At 40.1% G+C, this 7,618-nt stretch overlaps 1 pseudogene; it reads left to right on the top strand.

Moving 5' to 3' along the window:
• Nucleotides 1-786: 786 nt before the first annotated feature.
• On the top strand, nt 787-1,869 carry LOC121105862 (annotated as a pseudogene).
• The last annotated feature ends 5,749 nt before the right edge of the window (nt 1,870-7,618 follow it).

Raw genomic sequence — 7,618 nt, 5'->3', positions numbered from 1 at the left:
ATACCTTTAATCAATGTCATTCCACAGATATACTTACCATTTAATGATGAACAATAATCACACTCATTAAATGTGACCTTAATTCTGCAAGCATTGCAGCTGTGAAAAGCTGATGTCAAGTGGGTCCAATGCAGAGTATGGGGACATTCTTCTTCCTTGATTCCCCCATTGGTGTGAGCAGCCAGATGCCCTCTGATCTGGATCAAAAGCTCTCCACGAAGGCAGAAAGAACCATCCATGATGAACGTGGAAAATTCTTTCCTTGAAGGTTTCTCTGGGGAACCATGACCCCAGAAAAAATTCATCCAAGTGTTTCATCATCCTCATGCGACTGTGTTACAAAACCATCCCTCCCCTGATTTTATCTTAAAGTTCCTTTTGTTTCTTCTCCTAAGTTTTGGAAATGATTAATCAAATTCTACTCATGAAAACTTTACAAAATATACCAATAGGTTATATTCTAATTAGCTCCTTACCAATCCATTTGCTGGCACAGAGTGAGCCCTTAACTGGTGTTAGAATTAGGCAGTAGTATTATATACATATACATATATATACATATATATTATATAATGTTTTATAATGTAGTATTATATATCTATATTATAGATATAATATATATATATTTAAGTAGGCTCTACGCCCAACACAGGACTTGAACTCATGACCCAGGAATCAAGAGTTATATGCTCTACTGACTGAGCCAGCCAGATGCCCCTAAACCCTTTGCACTGTACTTTTTCTTTAGTTAATCATGTAATCAGTTTTGCTATATCTACTGAGAGAATGAAGACCATTCTCAGCGATCAGACTGTCGACATTCCAGAAAATGTCGCCATCACTCTGAAGGGACGCACTGTTATTGAGAGGGCCCCAGAGGAACACTGTGAAGAGACTGCAATCACATCAATGTAGAGTTCCGTCTCTTCAGAAAGAAAAAGAAGAGGCTCTGGGATGACAAATGGTGGGGAACTAGAAAAGCACTGGCTACTGTTTGCACTGTCTGTAGTCATGTACGGAACATGATCGAGGGTGTTACGCTGGGCTTCCGTTACAAGATCAGGTCTGTGTATGCTCACTTCCCCATCAAGATTGTTATTCAGGAGAATGGTTCTTTTGTTGAAATCTGAAATTCCTTGGGTGGAAAACTCTATCCGCAGGGTTTGGTGAGGCCAGGTGTTCCTTGTTCGGTAGCTCACGTCCAGAAAGATGAGTTAATTCTTGAAGGGAATGGCATTGAACTTGTCTCAACTCTGCTGCTTTGATTCAGACAAGCCACCATGGTTAGAAACAAGGACATCAGAAAATTTTCGGATGGAATCCATGTTTCTGAAGAAGCAGGTGTTCAGCAGGCTGATAAATAAGATCTAAGTTGTCCAGCTACAGAAAGAACAAGATGCCGGGTGTTTTTTCAGGTTTATTTGTGATATTTTCTTTATTTTTTTCAGATTTTATTTATTTGAGAGAGAGCGTAAGAGCAGGGGGAGGGAGAAGTAGACTCCCCTATTTGTGATATTTTAAAGATGCAATAAAAGCTGTATTGATTTGGGAAAAAATAATGTAATCATTAAAAGTACTTTCTAATGGCTTCTAGTTTATCTCATGTGGGGTGTGTGTGTGTGTGTGTGTGTGTGTGTACGTATAATAGAATATTATTCAGCCATACAAAAGAAGGAAATTCTGCCATTTTTGATGACAATGTGGATACATGTGGAGGGCATTACGCCAAATGAAATAAGCCAGCCAGAAAAAGACAAATACTGCATGGTATCACTTATATACGGGATCTCGGAAAAAAAAAAAAAAAAGGCAAGGAAGTTAGACTCATGGAAACAGACAATAGAATGGTGGTTTCCAGGACCTGGGAAATTGGGGAAATGAGACATGGGTCAAAGGTTACAAACTTTCAGTTATAAGATGAATAACTTTTGAGGATGTAATGTACAGCATGGTGACTCTAGTTAATAATGCTGCATTGTCTGTTTGAAATTTGCTAAGAGTAGATCTTAAGTGTTCTCAACACACCCACACACACAGGATAACTATGTGAGTGGTGGTTATGTTAATTAGCTTGACTGTGGCAAACATTTCACCATGTATAGATAAATCAAATCATGTGGTACACTTTAGATACATATGATTTTATTTGTTAATTATACTTCAGTAGAGCTGAAAAAAGAGAAGAGAGGAAGACAGCACCCAGGGTCTAAGCCTGAGCTCAAGCCTTCCTCTCTTCCTGTTTTCTGGTTGTCGAAAATGATCTCTTGTTTTTCTCTCAGACTTCTCAGACAAACTTTGGTCCTCATATTGTCTGTTTCAGACTTTAAAAAATGGTCATAGGGATTTATTTGTTAAACAAATGTGAGCTCCTGCAAAGTGCCAGCACTCGGGGTAGAGCAGTGAATAAAACTATAAAAATTCTTGACCTTATAGAGCTTTTATTCTAGGAGAGGAGGATGGAAAAGCAAGTAAAACATATGATTTGTCAGATGACCAAAAAATGCTAAGGAAAAAAATGGGGCAAGAAAAGTGATAGGAATTTGTGTGTGTGTGTGTGTGTGTGTGTGTGTGTGTGTGTGTGTGTGTGTGTATTGGGGGGAGATGGTTGCTATAGAGCTATAAGGGGGACAAGGAGCTCTGGGCTTCTTGTGGTGACACAAAGAGGGTTAAAAGTATGCTGAGGTTGGTCTTGATGGTCTCAAGGAAGAGAGTGGTGTGGACCGGGAGGGTTGGAGAGTTGGTCGATTGGGCTCTTGCCAGAAGCATGAACAGTCCCCCGCCAAAGGCACTGTGGAAGAGAATGTGGGGAGGAGTTCCTTGATCTTATCTGGAGCTTAGAATGTTGGTGGGCTTCCCTTTTGATTTCCTCTGTCAGGCAGTGGGAACCTTGTAAATGTTGACCTCTTGAGACTCAGCCCCTAAGAAGCATTTAAAGAGAGAGAGAGAAGCACAGAGAAGTTCAGATGTTACCTTCAAGAAGCCTATCCTGTTTCTTAGGAACACAAGAGAGTAGTGGAGAATCTAATACAGTCCATCAGGGGATGAGCCCTCTTCCTCTTCCAAGAGCAGCTATCCTAACATGTGATACCAAGAAGTATTGGCAAGAAAAGATTTAGAAAACATGGCAGAGTGGAGGGGGCACTGGCTGGGAGAGAGTCTGTGTTCTCTAGGCTGCCCAACTCCCAGCGTGCTGCACCACTCCTCCAAGGAAGGCTGTTTCTTCTTCTCCATAATGAGGAGGCTGGCCTCTACCATTCATTTCTGATACAAAATTCCATGACTGTTAAGAAGAAGTTGGAATTTTATCTCTGTTGTTGGAGTTTTGAATAGAAAATAGAGGGCTTTAGAGAATAGATAAGAGTTTTCATTTATTTCTTCTTTTCAGTTGATTTTGGAAGAAAGGGACTCAGGAAAGGAAGAGTTGGCTTTTGTTGTTGGCTTAGAGAAGTAGATTACATTTCTTGGATCTTAGCCAAACATAACAGAGTGGATCCTTTCAAAGAGTGAGAAGAATTTGTTTGGCAAAAGAATTGCTGCCTTGATCAAGAAAGCTTTCCCACTCAGTTTTCTGGAAGAGGGAGAAAAAAGTCCTGATGAACCAACTTAAATGCCCCCATTGGGAAGATGCTTGGTATCTCCAGGCTGAATTAGTTGTTCCATCCTCTGTTTCCACAGAAAGGTAGAGAGCAATTGGAGCCAAGGGATAGAAGAAAGGCAGAGGGCCCCATGCAGGAGCAGCAGTTCGTGCAAGATGAACATTTACTAAGTGTGTGATGAATTAATGAATAAATGAAAGAACAAAAGGAAGTTAAGGCCAACCAATAGGTAAGGGAAAATGGGGGAAATCAGACAACTTGACTAAAGGTGGTTTATGAGCCTTTAGAGAAGGAGTCATCACCAGGACCCAAATGGCTTCATCAGGATGTGAGGGCGATCTGGCTGTGACATCTGTCACCCATTGATCGCCAGGATTGATTCAGCTGATCTGGCTGGCTAGGTGGGTGTCCCCTTCCTCCCTCACTGCTTCATGTGCGTCCCTCCCGAAGCTGCGCGCTTGGTCGAAGAGGACGACCTTCCCCGATAGAGGAGGACCGTTCTTCGGTCAACGGTATACGAGTAGCTGCGCTCCCCTGCTAGAACCTCCAAACAAGCTCTCAGATGGCTTCATCAAGGGCTTGTCTTGCCAGTAATCTCACTGATGGAGTCTTCAGACTTGTAGGTTGGAGGAAGGCTGTGAACAGAATCGATCTTAATTTCAGAAAAGCAATTAAAGTACCCCTTGATTTTTTTTTTTTTTTGGTTGAGATGGTGAAATGCAGACTCAATCATACTATTAGGTTAATTTCAGCTGATAGAAATAACTTTGTTCAAATAGCGTTGATTATGTCATTTTTCCCCCTAGAATGAGGTAGAGTGGAGTGCCATAGGATTAAGGTCTTAGGCCTGACCGTTCAACTTTTTTTTTATGATTTATTTTGAAATAATTATAAATTCACAGGAAGTTATAAAAAATGTATAGAAGCACATATGCTTCGCTCTGTTTCTTTCATTGATAACATTTTGTATATCTATAGTGTGACATCAAAACCAGAAAAGTGGTATTGGTACAATCCAGGGTTTATTCAGATTTCGTGATGTCTTTGAGTGTGTGTGTAACTCTGTGCAACTTTACTACATGTATAAATTCATGTAACCCCACCACAAGCAAGATCTAGAATTGTCACCATGATGCTCTGTCTTGCTATCTCTTTACAGCCACACCCACACCCCATCCCTAACCCTTATCTGACAACCACTTATCTGTTCTTCCCTCTATAATCCAGTTATTTCAAGAATGTCGTATAAATAGAATCGTACAGTATGTAATGTTTGAGGTTGGCTTTTTTTGATGAGTATAATTTCCTTGAGATCCAACAAAGTCTTGTGTATCAGTAGTTTGTTGCTTTTTATTGCTGAGTAGTAGTTCATTGTATGGACATACCACAGTTTAACCATTCACCTGCTAAAGGATATTTGGGTTCTTTCCAGTTTGGGGCTATTATTAATGAAGCTTTTTGGACGTTTTTATACAGGTTTTTGAGCATAAGTTTTAATTTCTGTGGGATAAGTGCCTGAGAATGCAACTGCTGGGTTATATGATAATTATGTTTAATTTTAATGATTCAGCAAATTACTATCCAAAGTAGCTGTACCATTTACATTCCCATCAGCAGTGCATATGTGATCCAGTTTCTCTGCTTCCTGGCCAGCATTTGGTGTTATCACTCTTTTTAATTTTAGCCATTCTGGTATGTGTATAGTAATACCTCATTGAGGTTTTAATTTGCATTTTCCTAATGGCTAAAATGTTGAACATCTTTTCACATGTATATTTGCTCTCTATGTACTCCTCCGTGAAATCTTTGTTCATATCTTTGTGCATTTTCTAATAGGATTGAATTGGATTATTTGTTTCCTACTGTTGGGTTTTGAGACTTCTTTATATATTCTAGATACAAGTCCTTTATCATGTATGGGATTTGCAAATATTTTCTCCCAGTGTATAATTGATCTTCGTATCCTCTCAACAGTGTCTTTTGCAGAAGTTTTATATTTTGATGAGGTCCAATTTATCAAGTTTTCCTTTAACGGATCATGATTTTGGTGTAAAAATCTAAAATTTCTTCACCTAAACCTGAAGAGGTCCTCCTGTCTATTTTCTAAAAGTTTTATCATTTTACATTTTACATTTCAGTCCATTAGCCACTGTAGGTTAATATGCTCAACTTTTAAGGTCAAAGAGGTTGAAGATAAGATAGGTGTGAAGGTGATACAAGCCCCTGGAATATAGGATAAGCTAGGAAGACAGAATTTATAAGCATGCAGGGGCACCTGGGTAGCTCAGTCAGTTAAGCATCGGACTCTTAATTTTGGCTCAGGTCATGATCTCGGGGTCTTAAGACTGGCTCCACACTGGGCATGGAGCCTGCGTAAGATTTTCTCTCTCCCTCTTCCTCTGCCCATCTCCCCCCTCTCTCTCCATCTCTAAAAGAAAAAAAAAATTGTAAGCATGCAATATCAGAGTTAAGTGTGATGGTTGAGAATGTGGGTGCTAGAGCCAGACTGCTTGCTTTCAAATGCCTGCCCCCCCTACCTGGAGTCCTAGGGAGCTCTGGTAATCTCTCTTAGTTTCTGCATCTGCAAAATGGGATTAATGAGAGTACTTGCCTTAGAGGGTTGTTTTGAGAACTTAATGAGATAATACAACAAGCTCTTAGTGTCCTTGAAGAAATGCTTCCTATTATTATATAAAATTTGGGCAGTTACAGAGGAGAGGAGACCTGACAAAGGAGGGAGTGCATGTGGAAAAAATCCAGGTATATACAAAGAAGTGGAGAGGTTAACCTAATTTACTTGAAAATTTTAAAAAGATTTAATTTATTTATTTGAGAGAGAGAGAGAGAGCACAAGCAGGGGGAGCAGCAGAGGGAGAGGGAGAAGGAGAAGCAGACTCCCCATTGAGCAGGGAGCCCAATGTGGGGCTCCATCCCAGGACCCTGAGATCATGAACTGAGCGAAGGCAGATGCTTAACCGACTGAGCCACCCAGGCGCCCCCTTACTTGAAATTTTTAACTTAAATCTTTGCACAATTTTTGTCCAGTTGTATATGCTTATAAACATGTCTTCATTTAGAAATAGCAAGGCTTACATAGGGTCAAAATAACAAGGAATTTAAATCCATTCAGTAAAAACAAGAGTCCATTTTTAGGACTGTATAGATACTCAAATGCATTTTTCATATTCTTGTTGACATTTTACAAAGCAAAGTCATTATTTTAGATTATCAGCTACTAGAAAATGGTCACAATTTCTGTGCAGGTATCATAACCCAGCAGGAGGAAAAAAGGCCATTGCCAGAGTTCATATTTATAACCTGATGTGGTTTAATGCAGATGTTCAGCCTCTCACAGTGGGGACTTCCAGGCCCCCAGCCCTTGGGACCACTAGCAGAATGTTGTTACGACATGGATATTTCTTATGGTCTCTATCTTTGCTGAAAATGAGGAAAAGAGGAAGATGGAGATATAGGAGAGTTGACTAGGTGGAGAAAGAGGTTCCTAGAAGTGAGAGGAAGAAACTATTACAAATACTAGACATTAAAAGAGAGAGGGAAGACAGAGGAAGTGAAGAGTGCCTCTGATTACTAGAAAGAGGTGGGCCTCCCTTGGACTAGAGTCTGTTTGGTCATTATTTTTCCGAGAAGTAGCTGAGGGACGATGGGCTGTTCATCCACTCTCTCTGTGCCTGGGTTTCCTTTTCTGGCTCATAACGACTAGAATATCTGGCCTTCGCACTCTGTGGGCTGTTACAAATTTACGTGAAAGTTCTTGAAGCAAAACATAAATATATGACATTGTGTTACTTCACCGTGGACCAAATATATATATATATATCTTTGTTCATTCTTTTTATGGAATATACCTTAAGAATTAGCACAATCTCCCTCTCTCTCTCCTCCCTTGGCCTTAGGTTTTTTGGTTCCCCTCTCCATCTTATCAGCAGTGTCTCAGCAGGACAGCATGGCTGGCTCTACCATGTAACTGCTCTACCATGTTTCTAGTTAGATCCTTAAGCTTA

Source organism: Ursus maritimus, unplaced genomic scaffold (genome assembly GCF_017311325.1).
Source record: "Ursus maritimus isolate PB19 unplaced genomic scaffold, ASM1731132v1 scaffold_3, whole genome shotgun sequence".
NCBI classification, from domain to species: Eukaryota; Metazoa; Chordata; class Mammalia; order Carnivora; family Ursidae; genus Ursus; species Ursus maritimus.
The sequence above is the reverse complement of the archived record's forward strand: the minus strand, read 5'-3'. Positions and strand labels throughout refer to the sequence as shown.